Below are 25,543 nucleotides of genomic sequence, written 5' to 3' on the forward strand. Positions count from 1 at the left end.
TAGTGGGGAAGGAGAAAAATCCAGGGTATTGAAAGTGTGGACACTATGGAATTTTGTAATGGATTGGATATGAGGTGAGAAAGAAGGAGGCATGAGGGTGGCTCCCCAGTTTCTGGCTCCTCCAGCAATGTCTTCATTGGAGTTAAAATTCATTGAGGTACAATTTAAGAAACAGCTTGAAGTTTACTCCTTTTTGCTATTTATGTATCTTCCATCATATCATTATCTAGTTCCGTGTGGCTATTATTGCCAGAAACAAGTTAGTAGCTCATGCAACAACCATTCACTGACTTTTCCTTGCAGTCAGAGCTGTCATTTTGTTCAGGTGCCCCTTCTCCATGTGACCAAGGGACAGCTGACCCCAGCCCAGTTGTAGGAGTAAATCCCATTTGGTCCAAGTCTTTGGTGGTTGCATTCCTTTTGCTAGTGATGGTTTGGGTTTGGACAGGTGCTACAGGTCTGGCCTGAAAAACCAGAGGGGAAGCCTGTGGTAGGGAGGTGGCTTCTGCAAAAGGTCTCTTCCCTCTCAATAAACAGTCCCCTTTGCTGGATGTGAATGTGTTTGGTGATGATACTTGGAATCGCTCCCAGTCTGAGGATGCAGCCAACACGTGACAGAGGCGGAGCGAGTCCTAGGAAAGAGATGCTGGTGCACTGATGCAGAGCTTAGACTTTTGGATGTATGATATGGTCCACCTTATTGCTTAAGCAAGTTTAATAGCAGTGTGCTGTCTCTTGGCAAACAAAAGAATCCCAGATGATGCATTGCTATGCGTCTTCAGTCATTTTTTTTTTTTTGTAAAGAGGGCAGGGTCTAAATTATTGAAGCATTTGAAATGAAATGAAAAAAGGCTTGATGATGGATGAAACAGTGGGCTTCATTTATTCACCATGTAATCCATCCTCCTCTTCTATAGCAATATAGTAGCTGGAGAAATGGCTAGTCTGCCAGACACTGCACTTTCCAGCTGCTCTTGCAGCTGAGTGTGGCTTTGTGACTAAATCCTTTCCAATAGAATGTAAATAGAAATAGTCCTTCAGGTTTTTTGCTCTTCTCTGCCCCATTTCCTCTTCCCTGAGTGGAACACAGATGTGCCAGAAACCCAGCTTCAGTAATGCTTCAAAGAGGCTGACAGAGCAAAGGTAAGGAAGGAACCTGGGTTCCTAAATGACCGTATGGAGTGGAGCCACCCACCAATGTGGGCTAGAGAATGAGAAATAAACTTCCATTTTCTAAAGGCCATTATATTTTGGGTCTCTGATGCAGCAGGTTAGCCTACCCCATCTACTCTGCAGCTGTTGTATTTTATTTTATTTTTTTAGCCACACCCATGGCATGTGGAACTTCTTGGGCCAGGGATCAGACCCACGCCACAGCTGTAACCAGAGCCACAGCAGTGACAATGCTGGATCCTTAACCTGCTAAGCCAGGAGGGAACTCCTTCCTCTCCAGCTGTTTTTAGAAGAGGCTTTGGTACTTTTTTTTTTAATTTAAATTTTATTTTTTTTTAGGGCGGCACTCACTGCGTATGGAAGTTCCAAGGCTAGGGGTTGAATTGGAACTGCAGCTGCTGGTCTACACCACAGCCTCAGCAAGATGGGATCTGAGCCGAGTCTGCGACCTATAGCACAGCTCACAGCCAGGCAGGATCCTTTGACCTGGTGACTGAGGCCAAGGATGGAACCGGCATCCTCATGGATACTAGTCCGGTTCATTTCCACTGCACCACAACGGAAACTCCCCTTTGATCCCATTTTACTCACGCTATTGTCTAAACCCTTCCAGTAGCTAAGTTCATCTTAACATCCAGCACCAGTCTCTTCCAAAGCTTTTAGAACATGGCTTTCTCTGGCTGAACAGCGCAGTCTCTTTGACCCTTCAGAATAATTTCCAGCTTTTAGTCTTGTTGAGCTGTTCTTCCTCTGAACTTACTCCGTCTCCGTTAAGATGTTGAAAACTACACTCACACAGACTGTTGGCTATATTTAAGTTTCGTGAGTCACTGCTCTTTTTGCATCTGTTTCCCCAACCTGATGTGGTTGAGGGCTCTGACCAGGACTTGGAGACCCTGACTGCAGCATATGCCACTCACTCCCATTCATACTCTAAAAGGAACAGCCAGAGTGGTTTTTTGGTTTTCTTTTGTTTTGTTTTGGACAGCTATCCAAGAGATGTTGCTGAGTAGGGGAAAAAAAAAAAAAAGAGGAAAACGCAAATACACCCACAGATGCATAGACACATGGACACACACACACAGTCCTACACAGTATTATTTGCATAGCACAGCTCTGCAGACTCTGTAGCCATCTTACCCATGTTTATCCAGGGCCTGGGGTGGGGGGAGGAGCTTATAGTTGCACTGTATAGTTCTGTTTGTTTATTATTTGATTTTATAATCGGAAAAAAAGACACAGTGGGTTCTCATTACTCATGGGTTCACTATTTGCAAACTCAGCTGCTCCTAAAATCCCCACATCCGTACTTGAGGTGTTTTCACTGTCATCTGTGGACATACACGGACCCAGAGTAGCAAGAATGTAAATTGCCCAACATGCATGTTCCCAGCAGAGGTGGGACCAGGGGACCCTCTGCCTTCTTGTTTCAGCTCTCATATGGTTCAACTTTTCATGGTCTATTTAATGCCGCTTTTTTCTCACTTTTGGGATTTTTTTGGGTGATTTTGCTGTATTTGTTGTTGTTGTGATAGCACAGCTTAGATATTTCAAATGGACAAAAAATTAGTCTCATTTACAGCATCTTGAGATAAATTGCCTTTGAATGGGAGCTTCCTTTCCAGTACTTTGAGGTCTCCAAGCTGTATCTAGAAAATTTACTACTGTGGAAAATGAAGACTGCTTACATCGAATGAGGGATAGCGGGGGGCGTGTAGTTTTTCTTTTTGATTAATTGCTGTAACATTGTCCTAGCACTGATACAGCTCTTGGGTCCACTACTCCCTTAGAACTATTAATTGCATTCATTTAGTTTTTGTTACAGTTCTTACGGGGGGAGGGTGCATCTGGGTGTTAGGTCCACATTCTATTTTAAGGCTGTATATTCACTTTTCATAAGTTGTTCCTGGAGGCCCAGTTATCATGCCTGTCCGTCTTGTCTTCGTCATCGTCTAGACCCCAGCGAGCCATGTCATCTGCTACTCCTTTCTGGTCTTCTTTGAGTTCTTCCAACAGTCAGAAATTGCAAGGGACTTTTACTCCCAAGCCCATGGTGGCTGCCATCTTGTGTCAATTTTGCTGTTTTAAAATAGCCCCTAAGTATAGCACTGAAGTGCTGCCTGGTGGTTCTAAGGGCACAAAGCCTGTGATGGGCCTTGGGGAGAATATATGTGTGTTTGATAAGCTTTATTCAGGCGTGAGTTATAGGGCTACTGGTTGTGAAGCCAATGTTAATGCATCAACAACATATATTAAATAAGGCATCTTTAAACAGAAACACACAGAAAACAACGTTATGTATTGATTGGTTGCAACACGGCCGGAGGCTCGCAGGAACCTAACGCTGTATTTCCTCAAGGGGCAGTGATTCTGTAGTCCCTAGTTCAATCTTTGCAGCAATTCACCAACCATGTGAATGTCGAGGGTCGCTTGTATTTAAAGTTGTGTCTAATAGCATCCATCAGTCCTAGGTACCAAACCCTGCACCACTTTCCCTCCAGGTAACATCGGCTCAGGCCCATCAAAGGGGCAGGGGCAGGAGAATGAACGTGGATCGAGCCGCTCCAATGCACCATGAGCTGGGCTACCTGCTTGGTGTCCTTTGTTTTATTTAATCCTCATAACAGCCCTCCAGACTTGACGTTTCCCCCCCGCCCCTTTGCAGATTAGGAAACTGCAGCTCAGAGGGGAGACAAGATCTGTCTTAAGCCAGAGCAAGTAAGAGGCACAGGCCTCACCCCCAGCTGCTGGAAAAGATTCCACAGTTGTGCATTTTGGAGCTAGGCCAAATCTGAGTCCTCCGCTCCATCCAATGGGCCTCTTTTTTTTTTGGCTGTGACCATAACCTGTAGATGTTCCCAGGCCAGGGACTGAATCCTGAGCCATGGCAGTGACACTAGGTCCTTAACTCACTAGGTCACCAAGGAACTCCCCAAAGGTCTTCACAAACCATCCAGCTAGCTCCTATTTCTCCGCCCCTTCCCCACCATTCTAAATCTTTGCCTGTTTCCTCAAGCCCCACAGACACACCCCTGCTTCTTTCTCAGTGGGGCACCTTGCCTCCCACACCAGGAATAAAGTCCCTTCCAGGGGGGTACTTTTCACCATCCACGCCACTTCAACCTAAAAACTTATCTGTGAAAGTCCCTTGTGAAGTGAGGCTGAATGTAAAATAAACACATGGACAAAGTCAGTGCATTCATAACTTTATTCATCCTCACCTCTCTTCTTCTGGTCTGAGGATGAAGTTGCCTTCTGTTCAGAATGAATTCCTTGGAGTTCCCATTGTGGCTCATGGATACGAATCCAACTAGTATCCATGACGATGTGGGTTTGATCCCTGGCCTCATTTTGTGGGTTAAGGATCCAGCGTGAGCTGTGGTGTAGACATGGCTTGGATCCTGTGGCTCGGATCCCGTGTTGCTGTGGCTGTGGCATAGGCTGGCAGCTGCAGCTCTGATTTGACCCCTAGCCTGGGCATTTCCATATGCCGCATGTGCGGCCCTAAAAAGCAAAAACAAAAACAAAAACAAAAAAACAAATTTCTCCACCTGGGCCCTGGTCTCATGCTCTCAGGCCCCCAGGGACTGACTCCTCCAATGTCTTCCCTCTCCACTCAGTATTTCCTTCCCTTCCTTGGCATTGGCTACTTTCGCTCAGCCTACAAACAGGTTCGAGTTTCTCTTAAAGCAGCCCTCTCTCCAGCTGTCCCACCTTTAGCGACCTCCTCATCTCTTGCCTTTCTCTAGACCAGCCTCTGGAAAGAACCCTCTGCACACTTCCCCTGCCAGTCCCCAACTAGCCTGGCTCTGCTCCCCACCACTGTACTGAGCTCACTAATAATCTGCTAATTGCCAATTAAATTAGCATCTAGTACATAGTTGCTGCTGCAGAAAAACAAAACGCAGAGACAAATTAAAAGGAACTTTGAAATAGTCATGATTATACCACCCAGAAAGAACTATTGTTAATACTTGGTTTATATCCTTAAAAGCCTTTTTCATATATTAGCCATGCTTGTGCATGAGCGCGTGCGCACAAGGGTGCACACATACACACACACACACACACACACACCCAGGAGGCCGGGGGTGGGGGGAGGGGAGATTTTTTAAAAAATAGATATGAGTTCACTCTTGATATCACTGCTTCTCTTGACCCACGTGTGTCTTTAGCATAGGTCCTTCCAGGGGCTGACCTTGAGAAAATAGTTTATTTGGGAAAGTAAACTACGGCACAAGTAATACGGCACAAAAGTGGGAAAGAGATACAGGGAAGGGGGGGCAGGCCCCTAAGGCTGCACTGGTAAGCCAGCTAGCACAGAGGGCGAGTATAGATTTCTCCTGCAGGGAAACTCTAGGAAACGGTACCAAACACATGCCTCAGAATGACCCCCTCCCCCCCACAAAGGACAAGAGAGCTGGGTCATTATACATCCTCTCTGAGGATTGAGGCTGCTCCCTGGCACTTGTCAGCTCTGATGGATGCAGTCAGCTTCCTGCAGTTCTGGGGAAATGACCCCTCAGCCATGATGCAAATGCTGGCAGCTGGAAGTCTTGGGGGCACACTGACAGGTTTGAAGCATGAAGGGAGGGCAATGAGTATCTGTCACTACCACCCCTTGCTCAGATCAACTGCATTCCACCTTCAATTTTGTGTCCTGGGAGTTCCCATTGTGGCGAGTTAAGAACCTGACTAGTATCTATGCAAATGCTGTTTTGATCCCTGGCCTCGCTCACTGGGTTAAGGATCCAGTGTTGCCCTGAGCTTAGTGTAGGTCACAGACACAGCTTGGATCCGGTGTTGCTATGGCTGAAGTATAGGCCAGCAGCTGCAGCTCCAATTCAACCCCCAGCCCGGGAACTTCCAAATGCCACAGGTATGGCCCTAAAAAGAAGAAGAAACAATTTGGTGTGCTATCACCGCTTTTGTTGTTGATTTATTTTATTTTTGGCTATGCCGGCAGCATGTGAAAATTCCCAGGCCAGAAATCGAACCTGTACAACAGCAGAGACAATGCCAGATCCTTAACCCACTAAGCCTCCAGGGAACTCCTGCCACTACTTTTTAAAGGTGTTGGCCTGGAATTCCCATTGTGGCGCAGTGGAAACAAACTTGACTAGGAACCATGAGGATGTGAGTTCAATCCCTGGTCCCTCTCAGTGGGTTAAGGATCCGGTGTTGCCATGAGCTGTGGTGTAGGTCGCAGATGCAGGTGGGATCTGGCATTGCTGTGGCTGTGGCGTAGGCTGGCAGCTGTAGCTCTGATTCAACTCCTAGCCTGGGAACCTCCATATGCTACAGGCCCGGCCCTAAAAAGACAAAAGAGCCCCCCCCCCCAAAAAAAAAGAAAAAGAAAGGTGTTGGCCAGTCACTATTTGTTAAAGAAGAAGACAATAGGAGAGTTGGTGGAACAAGCAAAAATGTGGCTGATGCAGTTGGTCCTGAGGCTTAAGTGATGCTCATCATCTTCCTTCTCTACCACCCATCCCAGCGGCCCCTCGCCTGACCCAGCTGGGATCACTAACCCCTCCCTACCCGTTCAGTAACTCTTTTTTACCCTCTGGTCTTGTGGCATGAGAAGCTTAAAGTTGCCAGGGGGCAGATACAGTTTTAGATTTAGTGAAACCATTACTATGTCCTCTGCTAGGAGTGGTCTCCCCTTACCCTCTAGTCCAGCCAAGATCTCTAGTCCAGCAGAGCCTAAGCATTTAGGGATAGGAAGCATACAGTTACCAAGTAAGACATGAGGAATAAAGATGAGAAGGGGGAGTTCCCGTCATGGCTCAGCCATAATGGACTAGTATCCATGAGGATGTGGGTTCGATCCCTGGCCTGGCTCAGTGGGTTAAGGATCCGGTGTTGCCATGAGCTGTGGTGTAGGTCACAGACGTGCTCAGAACTGGTATTGCTGTGGCTGTGGTGTAGGCTGGCAGCTGCAGCTCTGATTCAGTCCCTAGCCTGGGAACTTCCATGTGCGGTCCTAAAAAGAAAAGTGAGAGGGGCCACTTCCCTGGTTCTATTGATCAGGAATACAGCATGTCATGGCTATTGGCTAAAGGCATGTAAATATATGTTAAGGATAGCACCTCAACCCTATCTTCTAGCTGATGCTTTAGCTATACCTTCGAGTGAGTCTCCCAATATTTTCTCAGGATGGCAGCTTCTGGTTGATACATCATAGAGCAGGACCAGTGGACAATATGGTCAAGTGCCCATGTCCTCCATCGTCATGTTATTGGGGGAATCTCATAATGATAAATTAGACACTCTGGGAGCCTTCAGATAGCCTTTAGCTAGCCAAGACATTGTGAACTGAGAAGACAAACTTGTATCATTTCCATGAGGTCATAGAAGAAGCATAAGTCCTCTGGGATGGTGGGTTCTTTGTAGTCAACTTGTCACCATGTGGCTGGCTGCTCTCCTTCAGGGGTGGTACCATATTAAGAGCTTGGCATTAGTCTTTGCTCGGACAGACTGGACCTTGAGTCATACCTTGATCAGCTTTGGTGAGAGGGAGCCCATGCAGTTGGGCCATGCATGGCTCCCATCCTTGCCACTGTGGCTGTTTGGTTCATGGGTCCATTGTGCATGTTCTGAGGTGACAGAATGGCTCCATTTCAATGGGATGAACCAAGCTATCCACCTGGCTGTCAGTGCCTTCTTTGCAGTGGGCACTGTCTGGTAGACATTGAAATGAGACTGAGATCCATATATTTTGTACCTTCCCTGAGGGGGGTCAATCTACAAGCTTCTTCTCCAGACTTCCTTAACTCCAAGTTTTCAATCTTGCCCTTAGGAATTTCCTGATTAATTAACCAGACCTTCACCACTGCCCAGGAGTCCTTTCCTCAGGGCACGTCTCCTTTTGAACCAAGTTGAGGACTTAACACGCTGTTGCTCAATGTTCTCCTCCCTGGGAGAATTTCCCCCTTCCTACTGTCCTGGAGGACACCCCTGAATGGGTTGTAGTGAAGCAAAATAGGATTTTTTTGGTCTTCTCTTAACCTGTTATACTAACCTATGCATAAACAAGGCCCAGGATTTTTCCTCCTCTGAGGCTGGTCATAAGGAATCCCCCAGGAGTTCACAGGAATGAGCTGAGGGAGTGGTTCCAGTGCAAACTGAGGTGATAACATGGGGTCTGGCCCGCTTGTGTAATTGACTTGTGACCTCTGGTCCTGCTTAGGCTTGATCTTGAATAGCCTATTTCCATCCTAAGATGGCTTGCAGTTGCACCTCTGACTTGATGGCTTGGTGGATCTGACCACACAATTTACAGTGGGCTCTGGTCACATGGTCAGTTGATCTCCTATGGTCAATTACCCTGTTTCTATTTGTTTTGTTTTGTTTTTGTTTTTGTTTTTCCTTTTTAGGGCCAGACCTGTGGCATATGGAAATTCCCAGGCTAGGGGTCGAATCAGAACTTCAGCTGCCGGCCTACACCATAGCTACAGCAACACCAGATCTGAGCCGTGTCTATGACCTACACCACAGCTCACATCAATCAATGCGGATCCTTAACCCACTGAGTGAGGCCAGGGATCAAACCTGCATCCTCGTGGATCCTAGTTGGATTCATTACCACTGAGCCATGACGGGAACTCCCTCTGTCCCTATTTGAATCTAGTAGCATTCCGGGTGTTAGTTTTCCAATATTGAATGGTTTCCTGCTGCTGAAAGCATGCCCTTGCTCCAGATTCCTAAAGATCTGCACTTAAACTTCCTACTGGGGCTTGCCAAGGGCTCCGTGTGTGTCCTTACCTACTCTGGATACGTCTGTCACCATAGCACCTGATAAATGGATTGGAGCAGTGTTCCCACATGAGATATAGACTGCTTCCAAAATCCAGAGGTCTATTAAGTGCCTCTTTATCGGTGGTAAGAGACTCAAGGTACAGTTACTTGTCCATTACTTTAGAGGGGATGTCTCTGCACATCCTAAACTTTTAATGCTGTGTCAGATCCCTGAATCTTTTTACCTCCTGCCCTTATGTGCATGTGTCTTAGAGGGCATCTCAAATACTGGTCACTTGATCTCATCAACATAGCATTCCTCAGAGCCAAGGGTTCTGCCACTCTGAAGAATGGCAGCTACTGTATTGTGACAGAGTGGGAAAGTTAACAGAGCCCTGGGGCAAGTCTATGAATATATATTGCTGTCCATTTCAAGCGACTGCTGATTGCTTCTGCTCTTCCTTCCTGAAAATATCTCGGGGTGGGGGGAGAGGGGGAGATACATTTGGCAGAATAATTGCTGTATGCCAAGTACCAGAAGTATCTTGGTCTGTTTGTTTGTTTATTGCTTTTTAGGGCCACACCATGGCAGATGGAAGTTCCCGGGCTAGGAGCTGCAGCTGCCAGCCTACACAACACACACAATACAACGTACAACACAACAACATGCACAACACAACACAGCAATGCCAGATCTGAGCCTCATCTGAGACCTACACTGCAGCTTGTAGCAATGCTGGATCCTTAACCTACTGAGTAAGGCCCGGAATCGAACCCGCATCCTTGTGGATACCAGTTGGGTTCCTAACCTGCTGAGCCACAATGTGAATGCCTATATTTTTTGGTTGATTTACAATGTTCCTTCAATCTCTGCTATACAGAATGTTGGTCTATTTTAGTAAATATTTCACATCTGGCTCAGAAACTGCTACTGAGCCTACTACTTAGTTTATGGTAGTATGCCACTACCCAGCATGATCTATCTTTTGTTTTGTTCTGTATAAGTTTTGATCTTTGCAGTGACCAGTCTGCTGAATTAAATGGGAATAGCATGGGGACCATCACTCCTATATTCTTAAATTTTTGAGGACAGTGCTAACCTCTACCATTCACCGTGGACCACAGTATTGCGTCTATTAATTATCATGTCTGGGGGGGGTGTATGTAATTTTAGATGCTTCCACTTGGCCTTCTTACCATTATGGATTTTTTTGTTACAGATCAAGAAACCCATGTGAGGTTTCTACCAGCTGCTAAGTTTATTCATCCCAATTAAGTATTCAGGGGTGGGAGGAGTATCACAGGAAGGTGTGCAGACCGAAGGACCCACTGTGAGATGGGCTTTGGCCAAGATTCTAGGTGGCATCTTGCCTCCATACATCCCTACTTTAACAGGAGGGTCATAGTGGCATTTTGGATGCCCTGGTATTAGTGTCAGCCCAGACTTGTATCTAAAAACCATAGAGGAGTTCCCACTGTGGCTCAGTGAGTTATGAACCCAACTAGTATCCATGAAGATGAGGGTTCTATCCCTGGTCTCGCTCAGTGGGTTAAGGATCCAGTGTTGCCATGAGCTGTGGTGTAGGTCGCAGACGCGGCTCTGATCTGGTGTTGCTGTGGCTGTGGTGTAGGCTGGCAGCTGTAGCTCCAATTTGACCCCTAGCCCGGGAACCTCCATATGCTGCATTTGTGGCCCTAAAAAGAAAAAGGCAAAAAAAAGAGAAGAAAAAGAAAATTAAAAAAGCCATAGAAACATCTGGGTATTCTTCCCTTCCCAGTGTGCAGTTATGTTGGTTCAACAGCCATAGGTCCTTTGGGGAAAGAGCAGGGGAATCATTTTGGTAGCTACTTACTGTGGAATTGCACGGCTTTGTTCAAAGCAGTCTTTCCTTCTAACAGTGGGCTCTGGCTCTCAGGACTAGCTTCAGCATGGCAAATGGCTGAGGGAGAACAGTTTTCCAATGTGATGGCTGACACTAGCCTTCAGATTCCATGCACTTGATATGTTTTGATCACATTGGCCTGTGATACCCCTGTTGGTTGTCCATTGATCTTGCCCTTGGGAACTTCAAGGTCTATTGGCTATCCCTCAGAACCCTGTGGGTAAGGGCCCCTGGGTAGACTTTTCCACCTTGCCTCTGATGGTTAAGTGCTACCCTGCAGCTCTGGAATCCCATTGTCACACCATTAATAAACACTAGGGTGGTACAAGCCCATAGCAGCCTCCCTGTCTGTCCTCTTAGCTTAGAAAGGATGGGCCACCTCTGAGCTGCTCCGTGATGCCAATGCCCCCTTCACAAGTTCATTTCTTTTTTTCTTTCTTTCTTTTCTTTCTTTTTTTTTTTTTTTTTTTTTTGTCTTTTGTCCTTTTAGGGCCACACCCGCAGCATATGGAGGTTCCCAGCTAGGGGTCTAATTGGAGCTGTAGCCGCTGGCCTATGCCAGAGCCACAGCAACACCAGATCCGAGCTGCGTCTGCGACCCATACCACATCTCATGGCAACACCAGATCCTTAACCCACTGAGCCAGGCCAGGGATCGAACCCACAACCTCAGGGTTCCTAGTGGGATTCATTTCTGCTGCACCACGATGGGAACTCCACTCTGGTTTTAGGTAATACTTTTCTTCTAGGAAACCCACCTCTCTGAACCTTTTGACTGCTTCCTCCAGTTCTGGCACTTCCTGCGTTGCCACATCATTGATTTGTAACTATTCTTTCCTTCAGTTGTTAAGCTAAACCCACCCTTCTATACCGTATTGTTTAGTGCTGGAGCCAGGACTCAGAAAATCATATTTCAGCATCTCCAGCCGCTCCACATTATGCCTTGCCAATAAGGAGTGCAGAAGGGAGTTAAGGAGGCTGAAAGACACAGTAGGGTCTTGCTTCTTTTTTTTGTTTTGTTTTGTTTTGTTTTTTGCTATTTCTTTGGGCCGCTCCCATGGCATATGGAGGTTCCCAGGCTAGGGGTCAAATCGGAGCTGTAGCCACCGGCCTACACCAGAGCCACAGCAACGCAGGATCCGAGCCACGTCTGCAACCTACACCACAGCTCACGGCAACGCCAGATCCTTAACCCACTGAGCAAGGGCAGGGACCTTAACCCACTGAGCAAGACCACGACAGAAACTCCGGGTCTTGCTTCTTCCTACTGACTTCCTGTCAGCTTCCTCTTCCTGCAAGCATGTTCACCCTGGCACAGAAGGGCCTTCCCTTCTCGGCACCTGAGTCCAGTCTGCAGTTTTCCCGGCACTCTGCGTGGCACCAGTGTCCAGCATTTCGGGGTCCCTCCTTAGAGGTCTGCGTTTCAGTTTCTTGGGCTCCCTCCTCTAAGCTTTTCAATTTTGGTAATTCCACCCTCTTACTTTATTTCGCCAATCCCAAGCTTGGCATCTACTCCTGTAATTGCTACCTTTGTGATAACTTAGCGATCTCTCTTTTTGCCTTTTTGGTTATCCAGTTCATATCATTATACCTACTTATTACTTTACTTTAGGTTCTATTTAAATTAGTGTTATGGTTTCTGTCTCCTGATTGAACTCTGATCTTTTTTTTTTTTCCCAAGTTTCAAGAAGCCATCCCAGCTCCAGGTGTCCTTGCTAGGATAATAAACCCAGAGATCCAAGAGGGTACCTCCATCCCCCAAAACTTCTCTAATGCAGCCTTCCATTCCTGCCTCACTCAATGCCCTTGAGGTTCATTCTCAGGCATGTTCTCCAGATTTCTGTGCGTACTTATTAGTTGGATGTTATGTTTCCTTCTATAAAAATCCAGTTTCTCTAAGCAGAGATAGTCCTTCCTCGGTGGTGTCTCGCTGAGGCTTGACCCTAGTGGTTAGCCTAGAAGTCACAAGAGGAAGTAGGAGCAGGTATTGAAGAGGGCAATTGCCCTCTTGCCAGATATCTGCCTTCGGTGAGGTCTCTACCTGTCCCTAGGCAAGGAGGGGGAGCCCTTGTATCTCCTAGCAAAGGGGAGTGGGACACTTCTGCCACTCCAATCATTGGGTCCTGGTCCTGGTTTTGCAGTCCTTTCTTCCTTCCAGCTGTACGAGGTTAGGAGATTTTTAAATGCTCTCATAAAAGGCTCCTGGTTTGCATGCCATGCCCTAGATTGGAAGTGGGCTAGTTCCAGCCTATCATTTTCTTCTTTCGTCACATCAGGGGTACTGAACAGCAACCAACAAACTCCACAAGTTCTTTTATATACCATCACCTCCGTATAGCTCAGACGTTAGAGAACCTACACAAACCATCACATCCCCTTACACTTGTATCCTGGTGCCCCATTCACTGCACATAAGAATGCTTATAACAGAGCTTCTCCAACACATGTCAAGGAGTACTGACAACGGGATTTTTTTTTCTTGCTTTTTAAGTCCACACCCATGGCACAGGGAAGTTTCCAGGTTAGGGATCGAATTGGAGCTACGGCTGCCAGCCTATGCCACAGCCTATGCCACACAAGATCCAAGGTGCATCTGTGACCTACACCACAGCTCACGGCAATGCTGGATCCTTAACCCACAGATCAAGGTCAGGGATCAAACCCAAATCCTTATGGATCCTAGTCCGGTTCATTACTGCTGCGCCATGACGTGAACTCCTTTTTCTTTTTCTTTTTCTTTTTTTTTTTTTTTTTTTTGACAATAGGATATTTTACCATTGAGTGGCAAGTGACCCAGCTGTAGAATTCCATCCTAAGGCTCTGCTTCCTAACACCGCTTCTGGTACAAGCTGTCCAGATTTGACAAGGACTTCAATTAGCTTATTTGGGAAGTGTCAATTACCTTGGGAGGGAAGTGGGAGGTGATCAAGAAGAGGAAGACAGCCAAGGAGAGTGCGCTGTTGAGCCAGCACCACAGTTGGTTAGCAAAGCTTTCACCCATTGGGGAAACTCTAGAAAATAGTACAAGACACACGCTTCAGAAGTAACCTATGTGAGGGGTGAGGGAGCTGGGGTGTTTAAATATCAACTCTGAGCATCAGTGGTTAGAGGCAGATGCCAGCAGTTGGCAGTTTGCAGGACAGGTCCAAGGGATACGGGTGTGGAATTGACAGCATCGGCAACAACCTACATCTACATCTGAGTCATATGATTCCTTGGTTCAAATGCAGATTCCAGATTGGGGAAAACTATGAAGAGCATACAGAGCTTCTCTGCAACTTCCTGAGAATCTATGATGATTTCGAAATTAAAAGTTAAAAAAATAGATAGGATGACCAGAGAAACTAGTTATATGGAAAACCAATTATATACAGTTAACAGACAATGTACGCTTAATGTGGGGTTTGGGGTTTCCTTTCAGTAAGTGTGGGGTACCTCAGTGAAGAAGAAGCCCTTTTCATCTCTGACTCTAAAGAAATAGAAAAGATGGATAAAATATATAAAATGTATTTTTAAATATATAGCTGAGATCAAAACCTGTAGGTAGAAACGAGTCACCTGGGAATAATTGTAATCACAGCTTGCAGTAGTGGGAGTGTGAGGATTGAGTCTGCGCTAACAGTACAGTGGTGGTGGTGGTGGTGGTTGGGAGAAGTGCTTCCCAAGAAATTAAAGAAAATTTCTCATGGTACAGGTTAAGCAAATGGAGCTTCTTGTGAAACTACCCATGACACATCTCTGCAATTTAGGGCACCTGGGACTTCTTTTCTTTCTTTTCTTTTCTTTTTTGTCTTTTTAGGGCCACACCCACAACATATGGAATTTCTCAGGCTGGGCATTGAATCTGAGCTGCAGCTGCCGGAGCAACAGGAGATCCGAGCTGCATCTGCAGCCTACATCACAGCTCTCAGTAAAGCTAGATCCTTAACCCACTGTGCAAGGCCAAGGGTTGAACCCGTGTCCTCATGGATCCTAGTAGGGTTTGTTACTGCTGAGCCACAAGGGTAGCTATAAAGCATTACGATGTATGAGAAGAGAAAGACTTGTAGGAGATAAAGTCAGAAGAGGAAAGAACTTAGGTAATTCACGTGCTGTGCTAGTTGAATCCTCCAGAAAATCAATACAGAATGGAGTTAGGAGTGCAAGGGGTTCATTGAGATGGGGAGGAAGCAAGATTGGGCAGTGAGAGCCTTTGACGTGATGCAGATCTGACAAAGTCTTGGCTAACCGAGAGGGGAGTTGCAGAGCAAATATTGACCGTTAGAGGAGTCCCATGTTGAGCAGAAATGGGGAGACTCTGGTACCCAGTTCATAATCAGTCCCTGCTGAGAGACTGTCAGGGAAGAGCATGGCCTCAGCTCAAAAGCTGAGGCGTATTTGTAGCAACATGGATGGACCTAGAGATGATCATACAAAGTGAAGTAAGTCAGACAATGAAAGACAAACATCAAGTGCTGTCACTTGTATGTGGAATCTAAAAAAAAAAAAAGGATACAAATGAACTTATTTGCAGAACAAAAACAGACACACAGACTTTGAAACCAAACTTATGGTTACCGAAAGGAACAGGCAGTGGGGGGAAGGGATGAACTGGGGCTTGGGATCGGCAGGTGCACACGGGCGTATGGAATGACTGACCAATGGGGACTTGCTGGATGGCACAGGAAACTCTAGCCAATAATTCTGTGGGAAAAGAAGCTGAAAGAAGATGGATGTGTGCGCATGTATAACTGAATCGCTTTGTTGTACAGAAGAAATGATCACAACATTGTAAATCAACTATACTTCCATAAAACTCTTAAAAATGAAAGAAAAGATTAAAAACCTAAAAACAACAACAACAACAACAAAAGCCCCCCAAACTGAGGTACATCCTAAAGGCACTAACAGTCCTACAAGTAGGTTGTCAGCTAACTGCACCCCTTGTGGTTGAATGGAAGGTTTTCAAGGGAGATCCGAAGGATGCACCTACCCAAAATTAGGAGAGTAAAAGCATCCAAAAGACTTTAATAGTAGTATATTTAAAGACATAAAACTAGGGACAGAAAGCATATGGCAAGATAGAGGAGTTTATGAGGAAAAAAGCACCAGATAGAGATAGTAGAATAAAACTATCAAAAACTCATTTGAGGGAGTTCCCATTGTGGCTCAGTGGGTTAAAAACCTGACTGATATCCATGAGGATGTGGGTTCAATTCCTGCCCTTGCTCAGGTGGTTAAGGATCCAGTGTTGCTGCAAGCTATGGTGTAGGTTGCAGATGTGGCTAGGATCTAGTGTTGCTATGGCTGTGGTGTAGGCCAGCAGCTGCAGGGTCTGCTTCGACCCCTAGCCTGGGAACTTCCACATGCCGTGGGTGTGGCCCTAAAAAGAAAAAGAAAAAACCTCATTTGATGTTTTGAAAAGTAGACTAGACACAGCCGGGAGAGAAAATTCATAAACTCAAATTGGTCTGAAGACATCACCCAGATTGCAGCACACAAAGATGAAATTATGACAGACAGTATAGGCTATTAGTGGAGTGCATGGGCTCTGAAGCCACACACCTGGGATTATACTTCGACTCTGTTAGTTAGTAGTTATAGGGCTTTAGGCATGTTTTCAAACCTCTTTCTGTCTCAGTTTTCTCAAAGGTAAAATAAAGATCTATTGGTCCCCTCCTCATGGTATTGTCATCAGGATTAAATGAATTAATAGTTCTTACCCATCAGTCATAGTTCTTATAGCACACAGTAAGTGCTCAGTAAAATTATCTAATATTATAGAGGAATGGAAAACATGAAAGATAAATTAAAAGTCAGGGGGAGAAGATGAGAAGTTCCAGCATTTATCTAATCAGTCCCAGAAGGGGAAAACAGGAAGAAGCAGCATTTGAAGACATGATGGTGGAGAGAATTTTCTATAATACATCAAGAAAAATGAGCCATAAAATGAAAAACACAGAGCTCAGAGTAGGTTTAAAAAAAGTCATTCCTAGAAATGTAGAGAAGTTTAAAAATAATAAAGAAAAATGAAAAATCTTAAGAGCTACTAGAAAAGAAACAGATTATCCACAAATGAATGATATTCTGCCTGAAGCCAATTTCTCATCAGCAGCAATAGATGCCAATGGAATAATAGCCTCAGGGTGATCAGAAAAACAGTTGGAATCCCATATTCAGCTAACCAGCATTTAAGGTTGAGTATGAAATTTAAAAATTCAGATATTTACAGACTGAGAGATAATGGAATATCTTAGACTTTCGCTCCGAGACATTATGAAGGACGAACTTTAGTAAGAAGAAAATTAAACTTAGAAGGAAAAGACTTCTCTTCCAGCTGAAATGGTCTAACAAGAACCATTGCCTTCCTACCTGGAACAATTTTTTCAATTGGACAAAATATATAAAACAGTCACTCCCAAGGCATTGGACATTGCACAACAAAGGGTGTTGATCTGAGAGATGGGAAACAAACAAAGGAAACCCTACAATTGCCCTAGCATCTGCCTGGAGAAAGCTCCCAGGCCATGGTGCAGGGAGGGGGAACTCAGAGAGACCCTGGAGGTCTTCCTGAAATAAGGAGACAGAGCTGGGAGTCCAAGGAAGGCAAAGAAGCCAGAGATTATAGGACAAAGTACCAGACAGGGGGGAGATGCACTGTACTGAGTATAGATCAATGCATGCATATGAGGAAATGACCCACGGCTAGGGAAAGAACTTTCCAGAAGAATTAGAGGAAAAAATTCTCACGGTTCACGTATAGCCAGGAATAGTTCCATTCCCACCAGCTAGAGTGGAAAATATCATAATTATTGGGATATTGAGTAAAACATCAAAAATGGGGAAGATTATCTCTAGATTAAATGCTACTATACTCCTGCCAAAAAAGTTTAAAAGCAAGACTTGACAGGGTCAAATTATTCCCCAGTAGGAGCTCCTATTGTGTCTCGGAGGGTTAAGAACCCAACTAGTATCCATGAAGATGGGTTCGATCCCTGGCCTCACTCAGAGGGTTAAGGATCTGGTGTTGCCTCAAGCTGTGAGTAGATTGCAGGTGAAGCTTGGAGCTAGCAATGCTGTCTGTGGCTGTGGTGTAGGCCGGCAGCTATAGCTCCAATTTGACTCCTAGCCTGGGAACTTCCATATGCTGCAAATGCAACCCTAAAAAGCCAAAAAAAAAAAAATTATTCCCCAGTAACTTAAATACATCCAGAATAAAGCTAAAGCATATTTATGGGAAGACAAAAATTATCCAGTAATCAACAAGATAAAATTCACAATGTCTGGCACCCAATAAGAAAGTACCAGGCATATAAACAAGCAGGAAGATATTTCTTATAAGAAAGAGAAAAATCAATCAAAGCTACCCAGAATTGATACATAATAGAATTAGGAGACAAAGACATTAAAACCCCTATTATAGCTGAATTCCATATGTTTAAGAAGTTAGAAAAAGATTAAGCATGTTAAGTAGAGCCATGGAAGATATAAAAATGAGCCGAATAAAATTTCTAGAGATGGAAATTACAATGCTTGAGATAAAAAATATACTGAATGGCATTAGTGAAAGTTTGATGTTGCAAAAGAAAAGATTTGTGAACTTAAAGACATAGCTATAGAAACTATCCAAAATAAAACATAGAAAGAAAAAGAAAGACTATAACAAGGGAAAGGAGCATAAATGAGCTGTGGGATAGCTTGAAGCAGCCTGATGTGTGTGTATTTGGAGGGAGAGCATAAGGGGAGGGACAGAAAAAAATCTGAAGACATGTCTGAAAACTTTACAAATCTGATGAAAACTACAAATTCACAGATTGAAGCAGTATACCACGAGCACAAGAAAAATACACCAAGACACATCATATCAAACTGCTTAAGACAAGTAATAAAGAGAAAATCTTAATGACAGCCAAAATAAGAAGCCACACTATACGTAGATGAACAAAAAATGATGACAAACAATTTTGTATTTAGAAACAATGCAAGCTAGAAGATAGTGGATTGTCAAAAATATTTAGCTTACCAAAAGGAAACTCTTACCAATATAAGTTTGATAACTTTGATAAAATGGACAGATTCCTTGAAAGGTACAAACTATCAAAATTCACCCAAGAAGAAACAGGTAACCTGAATAGCTCTACAAGCATTCAATACATTGAATCTGTAACTGAAAACTTTTCCCAAAAGAAAATTCCAGGAGTTCCTGTTGTGGCTCAGACCCCCACTAGTCTCCACGAGGACGCGGTTCCATCCCTGGCAATGCTCAGTGGGTTAAGGATCCGGCATTGCCGTGAGCTGTGGTGTAGGCCACAGAGGTGGCTCGGATCCCGTGTTGTTGTGACGGTGGTGTAGGCCAGCAGATACAGTTCTGATTGGACCCCTAGCCTGGGAGCTTCCATATGCCACATGTACGGCCCTAAAAAAGACAAAATTAAAAAACAAAAAAAAAACCACCTTGGAGTTCCTGTCGTGGCTCAGTGGTTAACAAATCTGACTAGGAACCATGAGGTTGCGGGTTGGATCCCTGGCCTTGCTCAGTGGGTTATGGATCTGGTGTTGCCATGAGCTGTGGTGTGGGTCACAGACGCGGCTCAGATCCCGCATAGCTGTGGCTCTGGTGTAGGCCGGCGGCTACAGCTCCGATGAGACCCCTAGCCTGGGAACCTCCATATGCCACAGGAGTGGCCCAAGAAGAGGCAAAAAGACAAATAACAAAAAACAAAACCAAAACCAAAAAAACCCTTCTAAATCCATGTGGCTTCACTGAGGAATTCTTCCAAACAAATAAGGAGGAAATAATACCAATTCTACACAAAAATCTTCCATAAAATCAAAGAAGAAGGAATACGTCCCAATTCATTTTATAAGGCCAGCAAATTGAATTCAACAATATATAAAAAGAATACTACATCATGGTCAAAAGGATAATACACCCAGGAATGTAATCAATATAATTCATCATATTAACAGAGTGAGAAAGAAAAGCCATCTCATCATCTTAATATGCAGAAAAAAATTTTTTGCAAAAGCCAACATCCATTCTTGATCAAAACTCTTTTTTTTTTTGTCTTTTTTGCCATTCCTTGGGCCGCTCCTGTGGCATATGGAGTTCCCAGGCTAGGGGTTGAATCGGAGCTGTAGCTGCCGGCCTACACCAGGGCCACAGCAACACGGGATCCGAGCCGCGTCTGCAACCTACACCACAGCTCACGGCAATGCCAGATCGTTAACCCACTGAGCAAGGGCAGGGACCGAACCCGCAACCTCATGGTTCTTAGTTGGATTTGTTAACCACTGCGCCACGACAGGAACTCCTCAAAACTCTTAATATTCTAGAAATAGTAGGGAAGTTCCTCAGCTCAGTGAAGGGCATTTATGTAAAGCCTATACTTTCTATCATACCTCATGGTAAAGGACTGAATGCTTTCCCCTAAGATCAGAATCAAAGTAAAGATGTCAGCACTTACCACTTTTATTGGACTTTATGCCAGGGAGTCTTACCAGTGCTACTGGAACAGATAAGTGAATTTAGTAAGATTTCACACAAGATTAATATGAAAGAATCAATTTTAGTTCTACTTATTAGCAACAATAATGATAACAAATAATCAGATTAAAATTTAAAACATTATTCACAATATAATAAAATATATGAGGAGTTCCCATTGTGGCTCAGTGAGTTAGGAATATGACTAGTACCCATGAGGCTGTGTGTTCGATCCCTGGCCTTCCTCAGTGGGTTAAAGGATCCAGGGTTGCCGTGAGCTACGTGTAAGTCACAGATGTAGGCTCGGATCTGGCCATTGCTGCGGCTGTGGCTGTGGCCTGCAGCTATAGCTCCGATTTGACCCCTAGCCTGGGAACTTCCATATGCTGCTAGTGTGAGCCTAAAAAGATATATATATATATATATATATATGAATGAAACACTTGGGGATGAATCTGAAAAAAAGACGGACGAGACCTGTACACTGAACACTACAAAGCATTGCTAAGAATTAAAGACCTATATAGGAGTTCCCAGGTGGCTCAGTGTGTTAAGGATCTGGCATCGTCACTGCTGTGGCTCTGGTTACTTCCATGGCACGGCTTCGATCTCTGGTCAGGGAATTTCTGCTTGCTGCAGGTGTAGCCAAAAATGAAATGAAATAAAAAAGAATACCTAAATAAATGGGAAGCTCTACCATAGTTTTAGATTAGAGGACTCAGTTCTTCAGGGGGCTGTGCCTGTGGCATGTAGAAGTTCCTGGGCCGGGGATCAAACATGAGCCACAGCAGTGACAGTGCCAAATCCTTAACCACTAGGCCACCAGGGAACTCTGAGGACTCAACTTAATTAAATGTCAATTCTCCCAAAATTCATCTATAGATTCAACAAAATCCTAATGAAAACTCTAGCAGACTGTGTGTGTGTGTGTGTGTGTGTGTGTGTGTGTGTAGAAACTAATAAGCTCATTCCAAAATTTATATAAAAATACAGAGAACAGGGAGTTCCCATTGTGGCTCAGCAGAAACGAATCTAACTAGCATCCATGAGGACGCGGGTTCGATCCCTGGCCTCGCTTAGTGGGTTAAGGATCTGGCATTGCCATGAGCTGTTGTGTGGGTTGCAGAAATTGCTTGGATCTGGCATTGCTGTGGCTGTGGTGTAGGCCAGCAGCTATGGCTCTGATTTGACCTCCAGCCTGGGAACCTCCACGTGCCGCGGGTGCGGCCCTAAAAAAAAAAATACAGAGGACATAAAATAGCAGCAACAACTTTGAAAATGAAGAGGAATGTTGAAGGACTTATTATAAAGTGACAGTAATCAAGAGAGTGTGGTATTGGTTTCAAGACAAACAGATGAATGGGACAGAACAGAGATTCCAGGAACAGAGCCATGCTTTGTCAATTGATTTTTGAAAAGACATGAAGGCAATTCACTTGAGAAAGGACAGTCTTTTCAAGAAATAGTGCTGGAACAATTCAACATCTATAAGCATAATGCAAAATCAAAAATAAATTTCAAAATGAGTCATGGATTTAAATGTACAACCTAAAACTATAAAACTTCTAGAAGAAAACATAGAAGAAATACTTTGTGGACCTTAAGTTAGGCAATGATTTTCTGGATACAACACTGAAATTTTAAAACCTTGGATACAATATGCAAGAAAAAATTGACAAATTGGATTTTCTCAAAATTACGAAAAATCTTTTCTTTGAAAGACACTGTTACAATAATGAAAAAGCAAGCCACAGACTGGGAGAAAATGTTTGCAAATCATATATCTAATAAAGGACTTTAATCCATAATATAAATAAACCTGAAAACTCGATAATAAAACACACACCTTCCCCCCAAATGGTAAAAGATTTGCACAGACACTTCACCAAAGAATAAATGTGAATGGCAAATGAGCACATAAAAAGATGTTCTACATCATTAGTCATCACTGAAATGCAATAAAAAACCACAATAAGATACTACAGTGCACCTATTGTAACTTCTGAGACCATATCAAGTGCTGGCGAGGATGTGGAGCAGCTAAACCTTTCTTACACTGGTGGGGGAAATGTCAAATGTACAATTATTTTGGAAAACAGTTAAGCAGTTTCTTAACAAGTTAGACATACATCTATCATATAACCCAACCATTCCACTCCAAGGTAATCAAAAGAAATAAAACTATTGTTGCATAAAAATTTGTACCAAAATGTTCGTTGCTGTCTTATGTATAATAACCCAAACTGGAAATGACTCTGAGTTCCCAAATCAATAGCTAAATAGAGAAACAAATATGGTATAGCCATACAATGGAATACTACTCAGCAATGAAAAGAACAAACCATTTACAGGTGCAACAACACGACTAAATATCAAAATAATTGTGCTCAGTGAAAGAAGACAGACAAATAAGAGTACTCACTACTGTATAATTCCATTCAAATAAAATTCTAGAAAATGAAACTTATCTGTAGTTGTCTGAGGATGGGGTGGGGCAGAGAGTGGAGGGGGGTGGGGAGAAATTAAGCGTCACGAGGAAAATTTTGGGGGTGATGTTCATAATCTTGACAGGGTGATGATTTCACAGATATGTATATCTACATTTGTGATATAAAGAACTTATCAAAACTTATCAAAATCGATCACTTTAAATATGTGCAGTTTGTTATATGCCGATTATACTCCAGTAAAGCCATTAGAAAAAAATCCCAGGAGGAAAGTGTGGGAAGCAAGACATAATAATGAACAAAGAAATTGGCAAATGTGTTGGTGAATCTAAATAGGTGATAATGATGATGATTATAAAATGGATTGGAAACATCTGACATTGTATTGGTTGGTAGAAATCAGGCGAGGGGTTTTTACTTAGCTCTCAATTCTTGTGTGTTTGGGGGGAGCAGAAGAATCAAATCATGTTGATTGGCAGGATGGGGAAGGGGGGGCTACACGTGGGCTCTATATGTAACAGAGGTGTGATTAGGTGGGGGGGGCTCAGGTAGTCAGGTAGCCCCCATCCGCCGGCGCAGTGGAGCCCAAGGTCATGCTGCTCCGGTCACTCAGCAGGAAGAAGATGGTGTCCAGCACGTGCTCCACACTGGCAAAGCCGCCGAGTGGGATGCAGTCCAGCAATCTGGGGGGCGCTTCATTCAGCCTGGCCCACAGGGGTCATCACCACTGTGGGGTTCACTGCATTCACACGGATCTTGTGCGGCCCAAGCTCCAGAGCCATCACCTTGGTCGGCGTGTCCAAGGCACCCTTGGTGGAGCAGTAGATGCTGGGTTAGCCAGTGCACGGTGGGAGGGCTGACTGGAGACATGCACGAGGGACCCTGGGGCTCCAGGAGCTATGAAACCTTGGGCCATGGTCTGGGACATCTGGATCACAGCCCAAAGGTTTATGTCAAAAGACACATCATACGCCTCCTTGGTGGCCTCCAGGAAGGGCTGCAGCAGCACCACCCCCTCCATGGCCTCCTAAACACCCAGGTCCACATACTCGGCTTCTGCCCAGGGCACTTTGCCTGGCCTGGTGACAAGCACCTGTGCCCCATGAGCCCCAGTTCCCTGAGGTTGGGCCTGGTCCTGTGGTGGCCCAACTGTCAGCTCTCAATTTTAAGTGTGTACATCACTTCCATAGTAGCTGAGAGAAGAAAGGAAGGGGATGTTTTTCTCTTCTCTTCTCTCCTCTCCTCTCCTATCCTATCCTACCCTACCCTACCCTATCCATCCCATCCCATCCCATCCTATTCTATATTTCTACACCCACATGTGGAAGTTCCCAGGCTAGGGATTGAATCCAAGCTGCAACTACAACCTATGCTGCAGCTGTAGCAATGCCAGATCCTTTAACCCACTGCGCTAGGCCAGGGATCGAACCTGAGCCTCCACAGCAACCAGAACTACTTCAGTCAGATTCTTAACCCACTGTACCAGGGCAGGAACCCCAGAAAGGGTATTTTTAAAAAACCTGTTGCAAAGAAGATGTGAAATAAGAAAAACAAAGTAGGAGTTCCCGTCATGGCACAGTGGAAACGAATCCGATTAGGAACCATGAAATTGGGGGTTTGATCCCTGGCCTTGCTCCGTGGGTTAAGGATCCAGCATTGCTGTGAGCTGTGGTGTAGGTTGCAGATGCGGCTCGGATCTGGCGTTGCTGTGGCTGTGGCGTAGGCCAGAGGCTACAGCTCCAGTTGGACCTCTAGCCTGGGAACCTTCATATGCAGCCACTGCAGCCCTAGAAAAGACAACAACAACAACAAAAAAGTAGTAATCGAAGTCATAGGAAAGCAGGTAGGACTAGTTTAACCCACCTCCTTAAATATTCCTGTGGGATCCAGGAAGGCTTCTTGGAAAAGGGGGCATTTATTTAAGACGGCTTTAAAGAATGAGCAGAAGGCACCCATCTAGAGAAGGCAGAAATGCTCTAGTTTATAGAGGGAGTAGCCTGAGCAAATACACAGGGAGATGAGAGACATGGTGTCGTCAGCACATAGGATGTGACCCCCGTGGAGGAGGCTGGAGGGGATGGGCAGGGGGGCTGCACACAGAGGTTGGGGACCACATCACAGAAGGCCTTGGATGAGGCCAATGGGGAGCCATGGAAAGAGTTTCCAATCAGAGGTGACATGATTGGAGTGGTGTTTTTGACGTATCCTTTGAGGGCTAAAAATATAAAACGTATAAAAAATGAATTATTGAGGCAGAACTGGAGGCAGGGAGGGTGGTGAGGAGGGTTGAGGAGAGGCCAGAGGGACAGAAAGAAGAGGCCATCTCTCATTCCCAACACCTCTGCTTCCTAATCACCATCAGTGACAGGCCATTCAGTACAAAGATGTCCCCAGGGAGCTGTGGGTTCCTGGCTCACAGATGACACTGAATTAGAGAGAACTATTCTCCCAGCAAATTGGGGGGCAACACCATATCTGTGGAAACATGCTGTCTAAAACTGACCTTCCTGGCGTTCCTGTTGTGGCTCAGTGGTTAATGAACCCGACTAGCATCCATGAGGACTTGGGTTCCATCCCTGGCCTTTCTCAGTGGGTTAGGGATCCGGCATTGCTGTGGGCTGTGATGTGTAGGTTGCAGACTTGGCTCAGATCCTGTGTTGCTGTGGCTGTGGTGTAGGCCAGTGGCTACAGCTCTGATTCGACCCCTAGCCTGAGAACCTCCATATGCCACTGGTGCAGCCCTAAAAAGACAAAAGACCAAAAAACAACAACAACAAAAAAAAACAACAACAAAAAGTGACCTTCCTACTGTACAGCACGGAGAACCATATCCAGTC

General features: G+C 44.8%; 1 protein-coding gene and 1 pseudogene across 1 annotated transcript in view; one reads left to right on the plus strand and one right to left on the minus strand.

Annotated features, from left to right (window-relative positions):
* Positions 1–25,543, plus strand: part of AZIN2 (antizyme inhibitor 2) — a 159,412-nt gene that overhangs the window by 98,061 nt on the left and 35,808 nt on the right. The window lies entirely within an intron of this gene.
* On the minus strand, positions 23,251–23,727 carry LOC100522191 (L-xylulose reductase pseudogene; annotated as a pseudogene).

Source organism: Sus scrofa, chromosome 6 (assembly GCF_054392235.1).
Source record: "Sus scrofa isolate SSC_HxYL_T2T_F1_AM1 chromosome 6, Sscrofa_HxYL_maternal_Yorkshire_Landrace_v2.0, whole genome shotgun sequence".
Taxonomy (NCBI): Eukaryota; Metazoa; Chordata; class Mammalia; order Artiodactyla; family Suidae; genus Sus; species Sus scrofa.